The following is a 13,156-nucleotide window of genomic DNA, read 5'->3' as shown; positions in this document are numbered from 1 at the left end:
GATTGCTCAACTACGGGTGCAGTAAAGTAAACTTAGGCCTTCACTTGATTCTTCTAGCACTTCACTTTTTCTTTTTGTATTTTCTTTTGTAACACAGCTATGTAGCTCTTTTTGCTTCTTTTCAATTTTTTGTTTTATTTTTGATTTTATGACACACTCCTTGATAACACGGCCAACAAGATATGCAAAGCACCAAAACCCTAATGAGCAGCCTGTCGAGCGGTAAAACTAGTCTCTTCTGGGGAAGTTCCTAGGCACGTATATCGATAGGCTGTGGCTATGGTTGGGAAAAGCACACTGTACGCTATGTGGACTCGGAGTAACAAGAACTACAACTAGATGATAGTAGAGACGCAAACCCTAACAATACTAGATGCAAGAAAAAGGTACGCAAAAACAACGACGAAAAGCAACTAAAACTTGAAATTAGTGCAATCTAAGGCTATGGCAAACCCTAACCCTAATATTTTTGGCTTTTTTCTGGATAGGAAAACACACACAACTCAACTATGGGGTGGATTGTGGATGGCTTGCCGAGGAAAACTGGAAATCTGATACCAAGATGATAAGGGGTGGCCCGATCTTCTCAGTAAGCAACGGTGGTGATGATGATCACGGGGTGATAGCAGTGGAGGAACACGACGATGTAGTGGATGATAACTTGTATGACGCAACGAGATCTCTCGATTGGTCTCTATCGCCAATGCAACAGCTCTCAACCCTGAAAGATATTCGCAACTCCACACACTTGCGCACGTAGCCACCGACCACGAAGCGGTAAGTTGCAACCGTCTAATTCCGAATGGAACAGCAGATCACACAAGACTTTATCAGGATATACACAATATCAAGCAATATGGTGTAGGGAATTCAATAGTTTTGCAGAGCAAACAACTAAGAACTAGGGTTTATCTTAAACGTGGTCTAAAGCAGCTAGGGGGCGTCCTGAGCACTTATATAGGCGTCCGAGACGACTTCTGGTCAAAAAGATACAAGAATAACCGACCCAGAATAGATCTGGTCGAGACAGACTCGGGCTAGGCCGGTCTGGAACCCGGGTTACCGGGTACTGGGCCGGGCTGGCCGGTCTAGACCGGGCCAGGACTGGGTGGCAACCGGAAGTGTCGCAGATGCCCTTCCGGTTGTTCCCAGTACGACGCCCGGTTGGCGCCGGGGTGGATCCGGCGTGCCGCCCGGTTGAACCGGGCCAGGGACCGGACGCGCCGGTCTGGCGGCCGGTCGGACCGGGCGCTGGACCAGCCTGGACGACTTTATCTCCTCTCGCGCATGCCTCCCGCTCCTCCCTCGCGCGTCCATGAGATATCTTCATGTCCAGCTCCATGTCCAGCTTCACGTCCATCTTGACGTCCGTTTTCACGTCCAGCTGCTCCTCTACTCCTCGTGCGATGCTAGTCTCCTCTTGATACCTGATGATACATAAGTAACAGGATTAAGGCAGTATAAAGTTCTCATCAATCAAAGTATCGTTTAGAAACAAGTTCACATGTTATTTAAGTAGCATCGCACGAGCCCTTGTAATTGGTCCAATCCGAACTTCATTGGATTTGAGCTTCACAGCAGGTTCATCTTCATTTGTCAATGACGGAGGTGGTAGTGAGGTAGGGATGTCCTCATCAGCTAGTGCATCAGACACTTTTTTTATTTCAGCTGGGCTTGTTGAGTATGCTGGTACTCACCCTTCACTTCTAAAGACCTTTGCTAAACTATGAGACCAATTAAGAAGACTACACCGACGCACCGAAAGGCAGCTACGAGTTCATCTACAAGGAGCCTGATCTATCTGGAGGAGTCGAAGGCGTAGACTATGGCATGGGTGGACATAGCGTCCCTACTACCCGGCGCTTGCTTGGGCTTCAGCGCCTCTTGCTTCGTGCGCACGAACAAATCAAGCTAGCAAATTTGTGGGCTCCTCGCCACCGACTAGGTCGGCAGCAGCACGACGCCGCACACCCCGTGCCCGCAGGTTGCTAGCTGGGCCGCGACCCATCATCAGGTAATGTGTTTTTATTTTTTCGTTTCTTTAAAAATTCGAAATTTGAACATTATTTCATATGAACATATTTAAATAAAAAATTCTCCAAAATTTGAAAAAACATTATTTTTCGAAAATTATTATTTTTATATATTAAAAATTTCCAAATTTGAAATTTTAAAACTTTGAATTTTATTCAAATTTAAACAATTTTCAAATTTTAATAGTTTTTATATTTGAACAATTTCGTGAGAAAATATCATATCTGAACAATTTTCGTATTTGAACAATTTTTACACTTGAACAATTTTTGAATTTGAACAATTTTCGAATTGGACAATTTTATACTTAAACAATTTTCGTGTTTTAAGAATTTTTATACTTGAACAATTTTCTAATTTTAACAATTTTTATACTTGAATTCGTATTTGAACAATTTTCCAATTTTTTTTTACAATTGAACAATTTTCAAATTTGAATTTCTTTTTCAAATTTTTGAGATAGAACATTTTAAGATTTAAACATTTTAGATTTAAAATATATTGAAATTTTAAGGAAATTAAATCTTAACAACGAAAAAAGAAACAGAAAAAATAAAACAAAAACACGAACTAGGCCGACTAGGCCAGCCCATACCGTGCACGCGGGGTGGCGGCGTGCGGTAACCGCCGACCTGATTGGCATATAGGATTGGGCAAAATCTGACTGGCATGGTCACGGGTCTGAGCACAGACGTGTCTGGATGTGGTGGGCTTCAAAGAATTGGGCCAGGACGGTTGCCGGTAGGCAGTAACTCACATGCAGGTAGGCAACATAGTCACACGAAGCCAGCGCTTGATGGACAGAACCAAAAGGAGATTCGGAAGTTGGAGCACTAGCTCAAGGTGATCCGTGTTGCACCCTGGAGCCCTGACGTGCTGGCCACGGCAAAGCGTGTCGAGCGGCGATTATGCGAGTTGTCCGAACGAGAGGAAGTCATGGCGCGCCATTGTTCACGAGTGGAGTGGCTGAAGGAGGTCGACCGAAATATGGTGTTTTTCCATGCTCGTGCTTCTGCTCGACGCCGCACAAACAAAATTCGAGCACTAATACGTGAGGATGGTTCATGGTGTGAGGTGCTTGAGGAGATCAAGGGAATGACGGAGAGCTTCTATGGTAATCTCTTTACCTCCGAACCATGTGAGTCTGACGCTGTCTTTGAGGCTATGCCATCCAAGGTTACGAGTGACATGAATGATGAGCTTACCAAACCGTCCGTTGATGCAGAGATCAAGGCAGCCTTATTCCAGATGGGGGCTACCAAGGCCCCGGGACCTGATGGGTTTCCTGCCCCGTTTTACCAGAAACACTGGGAGAATCTGAAAGCTGACATCTGCTCAGTTGTCCGGGGTTATCTGACTGGAGAGGCGATCCCCGAGGGCTTCTGTGATTCGGTCATTGTTCTAATCCCTAAGTTAACGAATCCTGTAGATCTAAAAAAATTCAGACACATCAGTTTATGTAATGTACTGTACAAATTTGCATCAAAGGTCCTTGCTAACAGACTTAAATTGATCTTACCGGTGGCGATTTGGGAATACCAAAACGCCTTTGTCCTGGGCAGGTTGACCACGGATAATTCTTTGATAGCATATGAATGCGTCCATACAATCCGCAAGCAGAAAGCGAAGAGACTCTTCTTTGCGCTAAAGATTGACATGACAAAGGCTTATGATCGTTTGGAATGTGGCTACCTGCACGGCTCTTTGTGTAAGTTGGGTTTTGCTCCATGTTTGATTGCTGTAGTCATGCGCTGTGTAACTAATGTTCAATACGCAGTCTGAGTGAATGGAGAACTCACTTCGCTAGTTGTTCCCTCTCGGGGGATTCGTCAAGGGGATCACATCAGTCCCTACCTTTTCCTTCTATGCACTGAGGGTTTGTCAAGTCTGCTGTTTTAGAAGGAGTCAATGGGGGTTCTACAAGGAGTCCGTAACGGTCGTTCTCGTTCTGGCCCACCTATTTTCCATCTCCTCTTCGCATAAGATAGCATCTTATTTGCATGGAGTGATCCGAGAAGTGTAGAGGCCCTTAAGGATATCCTTGCTACCTATTGCCAAGGTTCAGGTCAGAAGATTAACATGGAGAAATCCTCGGTTTTCTTTGGACTTCACTGCAACAATCAGGTTAAATCGGATGTGATGAACAAATTGTGAGTGGCCAATGAAGCGCTCCAGGAAACCTATCTCGGTATCCCCATTGGAGTTGGTCGCTCTCCATCTGGTTCTTTCAGGCTCATTTTGGACCGTGCATGGAAACATATGAATGGATGGTCTGATCGCCCTATGTCTAGGGCGGCTAAGGAAACCTTGATCAAAGCGGTGATTCAAGCGATACCTACACACATTATGAGTTGTTTCTAGATTCCTGTTTCTACATGTGATCAGTTGAAAAAGCCATGGCTGATTATTGGTGGGGTTTTGAGGATGAAAAAAATAAAATGCACTGGCGCAACTGGGAATGGTTGTCAACTCCGAAGGTTCTAGGAGGTCTCGGATTCCGAGACCTAGTGTTGTTCAATCAAGCAATGCTAGGCCGTCAGTGTTGGAGATTACTCACGGATCCATCCTCGTTGTGTGCCAGAGTGTTGAAGGGTCGTTATTTTCCCAACTGTGATTTTTGGGACGCCCCTCAACCTTGATCCTCTTCCTTTACCTGGAGGAGCATCTGTTTCGGTATGCGGCTGGTGAGGGCTGGTGTTCGTTGGAGTGTCGGTGACGGTAATAAGATTATGTTGCTGACTGATAGATGGATTCGAAATGTAAATCCTGAGGCTCTACGTCTTCTGACACCGATCCCAGATGCACCACTGTATCCTTCCTTGTATATGAGGATGGCAGTGTATGTGATGCTGACATTGTCCGCACAATTTTTGAGGAAGATATAGCCAACCAGGTCCTTCAGATTCCAATCAGTAAGCGTGTTGGGTCAGATTTCATCTCTTGGCCTTTCACAAAGTTTGGCCTACCATCTTGCGAGAACTGAGAAGTTTTACATTGAGTGCAGCAAGAAGGGTGGTGGTGTACAATCTAATAAGCAGGACGAAAGCCTGCTTTGGAAGAAACTTTGGACGGTCAAAGCTCGTGGGAAGATGAAGATCAATTTCTGAAGATTTGCCCATGATTGTCTACCTTCTGGAGTGCAGCTCACAAGACGACATATCCCGGCGTCGCCCCTGTGTGTGTACTGCAATCGGGAGGAGACAGCTGATAAAACTTTTTTTTTCTGTCAGTTTGCCAAAGAGGTGTGGCGGGAGATCAAAGAAGCGTATGGCTTCAATCTCAGGCGCAAGGCTTTCACGGACTCAAAGTCTTGGGTTTTTGACTTCCTGACAAGATCAACTGAACATGAACAGATGGTGGTGGTGGTGGTGATTTGGCATTTGTGGCTGGCTCGGAATGGTACAAAAAATGGAGAACCAACGGGGCATTGATATATTTTTATAACTGTTTGTCAAACTTTCTTTGGTTTGATTTTTCAAAACAATATAAGCCTTAAGCTTTGAGATGGAGGTAATACAACGTACAATACCTAAGTATACGTACTACATATAATTTTTTTATAAAAAAAGTATATGCTCCCTTCATCCATAAATAAGTGGTGGTATATACTTCCTTCGTCCAAAAATAAGTGAGGTGGCGGCAATTGTGCAAAAAGTTAGTGTCGTTTTTGACCGGACGCCCACCGTCCCTCGTTCCTTTCAGCCCCAACCATAACGCGTCCATCCTCTACCTCTTACCTGATCCCGACATATCCCATACCTTATCGCCTCCATGCGTTCATCCTCGAACCCGACTGGTGTCCCCTTCTCATCTCGTTGTCATCGCCGTCCTCTCCCTACCCCCTTATCCCCGTGGTTCACCTTTGCGCTCCATGTCCCTCCGCTCCCTTCACCGATACATAGAGAGGGGCATCGATTGCGACCCATGGCAGCGATAGAGATGGTCGCAGTTGGCGAGAGAAACGTGGTGAAGACGGAGGTGGCTTAGTCGCATGTGCCATCTCAAGAGAGAAGAGAGTGAGCGAGGGGGAATGAGAGGTGCGAATCCGTCGATCGACCGACACGAGCCAGCCAGCTTGACCTTACCCGCAAGGGATGGGCCTGATCGGTAGGGCCCATGCCAATTTTCCCTTTAAAGGAAAGAAATTCATAAAATTCCCAAAAATTATTAAGAAATCATTTTCCACTCAAATAAACCAAGGGAAATACCTAAATAACCCAATAGAATTATTTTAACACAATAAACTTAAATCAAGGGATTATAGTGGTTTTTTTTTAAAAATCATTTGTTTATTTCAATTATTTGAATATAAACCATCTTTTCCAAAAAAGTATTTTCTATTTCTAATAAAACTAATAAAATCTTTAATATATTAAAAGGGTGTTATTATTTTCATGAAAGTTCAACTTAAAAGACTAAATGATCCATTTAAATTAAACAAACCATATTTAAATGAATTTAATATTTTAGAAATCATTATTTAAATACCTAAAAGGGTATTAATTATTTAAAAATGATCACAAATTCAAAAAGGGGTAAAATACGCAAAGATTTATATGCATAACAACATCATTTGGATCTTTTAAACATTGTCTCACCAACAACAATGATGGTACTTTTGAGAACTCGAGGTCCCGAGCCGGTCCAAAGCATTGGACTGCATTATAACGCAGTATCCAGGCAAGTCAACGCTTGGTCATGCATTTGATTATTTCATATCAAATACTTGTATTATACTTATCATCCTTGTACTAAAAAGCAAAACGCTAGTTTTACAAGTATAACCTCATCTTATGGTGGGCAATGAAACCATGGTCTATGATGATGATGAAGGTTCCATTGCAAGTGGGTATATGTTCACCTAGGACTAATAACCAATATCATCTAGTGATTCTTGTGCTGTATATTGCGCGTTAACCATAAGATCTAGAATAAGATGGAGAACTAAGTTTTACCATTTTTTGATGCTTATTTGTTGGGTTGTGGGTACTACTGGTTCCACAATGGGTTGATGTCGTGAGTTCTCTGGTCCTAGGTGGACGACATGTGCAATCGGATATATAATGGATTGTATTAATGGTCGAGGGTCAAACATCTAAGATTGGTAAGCGACCAAGGGCTTAGCAATACAAAATGGTGGGTATGCGGATTCGCGGAGAAGGACGGTGTTGGGTCTTATAATGGGCCTCACACCAAGAAAGTGGGGTCATAAAAGTACGCCTGTTGGCATCAAAGATGAGTATCTCTTATGGGAAAAGTTATCTCGAGTGTAATGAATTGTGGTTTGTCATTCTCTATTCTAGGAAGGAACTACAAACACTGTAGGAAAGGAACTCACTAAAGTTCTGATTAACTCGTGAAGACTGACATATATAGTTTTTCAAAATAAAATAAACCTTTTGAAGAAATGTTTGCGAAACATGCATTGGCATGCGATTTCCTGATGAATGGTCGTAGCTGGTGCATCAGACACTTTTTTTTATTTCAGCTGGGCTTGTTGAGTATGCTGGTACTCACCCTTCACTTCTAAAGACCTTTGCTAAACTATGAGACCAATTAAGGAGACTACACCGACGCACCGAAAGGCAGCTACGAGGTCATCTACAAGGAGCTTGATCTATCTGGAGGAGTTGAAGGCGTAGACTATGGCATAGGTGGACATAGCGTCCCTACTACCCGGCGCTTGCCTGGGCTTCAGCGCCTCTTGCTTCGTGCGCACGAACAAATCAAGCTAGCAAATTTGTGGGCTCCTCGCCACCGACTAGGTCGGCAGCAGCACGACGCCGCACACCCCGTGCCCGCAGGTTGCTAGCTGGGCCGCGGCCCAACATCAGGTAATGTGTTTTTATTTTTTCGTTTCTTTTCTTTCTACATTTTGGAAAAATTCGAAATTTGAATATTATTTAACATGAACATGTATAAAAAAATTATATTCTCCAAAATTTAAAAAAACATTATTTTTCAAAAATTATTATTTTTATATATTAAAAATTTCCAAATTTGAATTTTTAAAATTTGATTTTTTTTCAAATTTAAACAATTTTCAAATTTGTATTGTTTTTCTATTTGAACAATTTCGTGAGAAAATATCATATTTAAACAATTTTCGTATTTGAACAATTTTTATACTTGAACAATTTTTGAATTTGAACAATTTTTGAATTGGACAATTTTATATTTAAACAATTTTCGTATTTTAAGAATTTTTATACTTGAACAATTTTCTAATTTTAGCAATTGTTATACTTGAATTCGTATTTGAACAATTTTTATACTTGAACAATTTTTCAATTTGAATTTTTTTATAATTGAACAATTTTCGAATTTGAATTTTTTTCCAAATTTTTTAGATAGAACAGTTTAAGATTTAAACATTTTACATTTAAAATATATTGAAATTTTAAGCAAATTAAGTCTTAACAACGAAAAAAGAAACAGAAAAAAATAAAACAAAAAACACGAACTGGGCCGACCAGGCCGGCCCATACCGTGCGCGCGGGGTGTGCGGCGTGCGGTAACCGCCGACCTGGTCGGCATATAGGATTTGCCAGCAAATCGCGATTGAGCTGGGGCAAAATTCGACTGGCATGGTCACGGGTCTGGGCACAGACCTGTCTGAATGTGGTGGGCTTCAAAGAATTGGTCCAGGACGGTTGCCGGTAGGTAGTAACTCGCACGCAGGCACGCAACACAGTCACACGAAGCCAAGCCAGCGCTTGATGGAAAGAACCAAAAGGAGATTCAGAAGTTGGAGCGCTAGCTCATGGTGATCCATGTTGCACGTTGGAGCCCTGACGTGTTGGCCACGGCAAAGCGTGTCGAGCGGCGATTATGTGAGCTGTTCGAACGGGAGGAAGTCATGGCGCGCCAGTGTTCACGAGTGGAGTGGCTGAAGGAGGGCGACCGAAATACGGCGTTTTTCCAAGCCCGTGCTTCTGCTCGACGCCGCACAAACAAAATTCGAGCACTAATACGTGAGGATGGTTCACCGTGTGAGGTGCTCGAGAAGATCAAGGGAATGACGGAGAGCTTCTATGGTAATCTCTTTATCTCCGAACCATGTGAGTCTGATGCTATCTTTGAGGCTATGCCATCCAAGGTTACGAGTGACATGAATGATGCGCTTACCAAACCCTACCTTGATGCAGAGATCAAGGCAGCCTTATTCAAGATGGGGGCAACCAAGGCCCCGAGACCTGATGGGTTTCCTGCCCTGTTTTACCAGACACACTGGGAGAATCTAAAAGATGACATCTGCTCAGCTGCCCGGGGTTTTCTGATGGGAGAGGCGATCCCTGAGGGCTTCTTTGATTCGGTCATTGTTCTCATCCCTAAGGTAACGAATCCTGAAGATCTCAAAAATTTCAGACCCATCAATTTATGTAATGTATTGTACAAATTTGCATCAAAGGTCCTTGCTAACAGACTCAAAGTGATCTTACCGGTGGTGATTTCGGAATACCAAAGCGCATGTGTCCTGGGCAGGTTGATCACGGATAATTCTTTGATAGCATATGAATGCCTCCATACAATCCGCAAGCAGAAAGCAAAGAGACCCTTCTTTGCGCTAAAGATTGACATGACGAAGGCTTATGATCGTGTGGAATGAGGCTACCTACACGACTCTTTGTGTAAGTTGGGTTTTGCTCCATGTTGCTGCAGTTATGCATTGTGTAACTAATGTTCGATATGCAGTCTGGGTGAATGGAGAACTCACTTTGCCAGTTGTTCCCTCTCGGGGGATTCATCAAGGGGATCCCATCAGTCCCTACCTTTTCCTTCTATGCACTGAGGGTTTGTCAAGTCTGTTGTTTTAGAAGGAGTCAATGGGGCTTCTACAAGGAGTCCGTAAGGGTCGTTCTGGCCCACCTATTTCCCATCTCCTCTTTGCAGAAGATAGCATCTTATTTGCATGGAGAGATCCAAGAAGTGTAGAGGCCCTTAAGGATATCTTTGCTACCTATTGCCAAGGTTCATGTCAGAAGATTAACATGGAGAAATCCTTGGTGTTCTTTGGACTTCACTTCAACAACCAGGTTAAATCGGATGCGATGAACAAATTGGGAGTGGCCAATGAAGCACTCCAGGTTACCTATCTCGGTATCCCCATTGGAGTTGGTCGCTCTCCATCTGGTTCTTTCAAGCTCATTTTGGACCGTGCATGGAAACATATGAATGGCTTGTCTGATCGCCCTATGTCTAGGGTGGCTAAGGAAACCTTGCTCAAAGCGGTGATTCAAGCGATACCTACACACATTATGAGCTGTTTCTAGATTCCTGTCTCTACATGTGATCAGTTGAAAAGGCCATGGCTAATTATTGGTGGGGTTTTGAGGACAGAAAGAAGAAAACACACTGGCACAATTGGGAATGGTTGTCAACTCCGAAGTTTCTAGGAGGTCTCGGATTCCGAGACCTAGTGTTGTTCAATCATGCAATGCTGGGCCGTCAGTGCTGGAGATTACTCACAGATCCATCCTTGTTGTGTGCCAGAGTGCTGAAGTGTTGTTATTTTCCAAACTGTGATTTTTGGTACGCCCCTCAACCTTGATCCTCTTCCTTTACCTGGAAGAGCATCTATTTCGGTATGCGGCTGGTGAGGGCTGGTGTTCGTTGGAGTGTCGGTGACGGTAATAAGATCAAGTGGCTGACTGATAGATGGATTCCAAATGTAAATCCCGAGGCTCTACCTCTTCTGACGCCGATCCCGGGTGGCACCATTGTATCCTTCCTTCTCAATGAGGATGTCAGTGCATGGGATGCTGACATTGTCCGCACAATTTTTGAGGAAGATGTAGCCAACTAGGTCCTCTAGATTCCAATCAGTAAGCGTGTTGCGTCATATTTCATCTCTTGGTCTTTCACAAAGTTTGACGATTACACTGTCCGCTCGGCCTACCATCTTGCGAGAACCGAGAAGTTTTACATCGAGCGCAGCAAGAAGGGTGGTGGTGTACAATCTAATAAGCATGACGAAAGCCTGCTTTGGAAGAAACTTTGGATGATCAAAGCTCGTGGGAAGATGAAGATTAATTTCTGGAGATTTGCCCATGATTTTCTACCTTCTGGGGTGCAGCTCACAAGACGACATATCCCGGCGTCGCCCCTGTGTGTGTACTGCAATCGGGAGAAGATAGCTGATCACACTTTTTTGTTCTGTTAGTTTGCCAAAGAGGTGTGGCAGGAGATCAAAGAAGCGTATGGCTTCAATATCAGGCGCAAGGCTTTTACGGGCTCGAAGGCTTGGGTTTTTGACTTCCTGGCAAGATCAACTGAACTTGAACAGATGGTGGTGGTGGTGGTGATTTGGCATTTGTGGCTGGCTCGGAATGGTACAAAAAATGGAGAACCAACGGGCACTGAGCAGGTCTCACCTTACCAAAAATCATTAATATGCAAAATATAAAATCAATATCATTAAATAGATAATGAAATATATTTTTGTGTGGTATCTAAAAAATATTATATTTGTTGATATATTTTTCTAAATGTTTGTCAAACTTTATTTGGTTTGATTTTTCAAACAAAAATATAAGCCTTAAGCTTTGAGATGGAGGTAGTACAAAGTACAATACCTAAGTATACTACATACAATTTTTTTTTAAAGTATATGCTCGCTTCATCCATAAATAAGTGATGGTATATACTTTCTTCGTCCAGAAATAAGTGAGGTCGCGGCAATTGTGCAAAAAGACAGTGTCGTTTTTGACCCGACGCCCACCGTCCCTCGTTCCTTTCAGCCCCAACCATGACGCGTCCATCCTCTACCTCTTACCTGATCCCGACACATCCCATACCTTATCTCCTCCCCACGTCCATCCTCGAACCCGACTGCTCTGTCCCCTTCTCATCTCGTTGTTGTCCCCGTCCTCTCCTCGCCACTCATCCCTGTGGTTCTGCTTTGCGCTCCATGTCCCTCCGCTCCCTTCGCCGATACGCTCCACCTCCAGCACCTCCTCTTTTTCTAGTTGCATAAATCTAGAAAGATTTGCTACAAAGATGGTTGAAACGAGGAAGCATTTAGTCAACCCATTGGTCTACAAGATTATTGAGTTAGCCTTAATATTAACACATCATCACTACTACCTGGGTATATTTCTTTGCCTCCTGAATGAAGATAGTATATTTTAAAGTATGTTCATATGATTTACTAATCTATTTAACTTCTTTTCTTAGTCTTTTGGGAGTTCTTGCCAATCCAATCATATCTAATATTAGCACATATGAGCATTTGAAAGTGTTCTCAACTTGTGAATATTCAAACATGTTGTGAACTTGTGAACATTGAAATATGTTGTGAATGTGTAATATAGGTATTGTATTCGTGTTTCCGCGGTAAAACTATTGTTCAAACAATATTTGCTCCATATAATGCCTACTCTTGCCTCATAAAGTTTTCAGTTGGCTTACGGTGCGCCCAAGCTTCGATAAATTCTTGGGTCCGCCTCTGGACTATGGCATCTTTTATGGAGTGGAGGAGGTCGATATTGAGTAGTAGTTAGTCTCGAGTATCAGTAGGTGAGCCGAGCAGTTTAGAACCTTACTTAAATAAATTGTCGAGCACTTAAGATGTTTAATTTATTAGTTCCACTTGTTGATAAGTTCTTTTAGAAGAGTTGGGATTTGAGTGGTATCCTCAATGGACCGATGAGGACTCTTTTGGCTAGTAATAATAAGTGTTTGATATTCAGACTCGCAATGTTTCGTTTGTACCGCTATAAGGGATTGTGAATAAGTTTTCCTGAAATCTTAGGGGCGGGCGCGTGCTGGATGGACATCCCGGGCACACGCACCAGGCAGTCTAGTTGTCAATGAAATGGTAGGCTAGCTGATATCATGTGTCATTTTTAAAAAAACTATAACTTTTAAACCGTGCGACCAAATTACAATTCGTTTTCACTACTAAAATCCCTATATCGAGAGCTTCGAAACTAGACCACATTTTCATATGTTTCGACGATTTTTTTTAACAAGCAACTTTGATGTGCGGCAGAGCAACTTTATTGTGCAGCAAACCAACTTTGATGTGCGACAAAGCAACTTTGGTGTGCAACGAACATGTATATTTTTTGGTACACGAAGGCACAACTTTGGTGCCCGACAATAATTTTGGTGTCCATGG

The sequence above is a fragment of the Lolium rigidum genome, chromosome 7 (assembly GCF_022539505.1).
Source record: "Lolium rigidum isolate FL_2022 chromosome 7, APGP_CSIRO_Lrig_0.1, whole genome shotgun sequence".
In the NCBI taxonomy this organism is placed as follows: domain Eukaryota; kingdom Viridiplantae; phylum Streptophyta; class Magnoliopsida; order Poales; family Poaceae; genus Lolium; species Lolium rigidum.
This window is presented reverse-complemented; position numbering follows the sequence as displayed.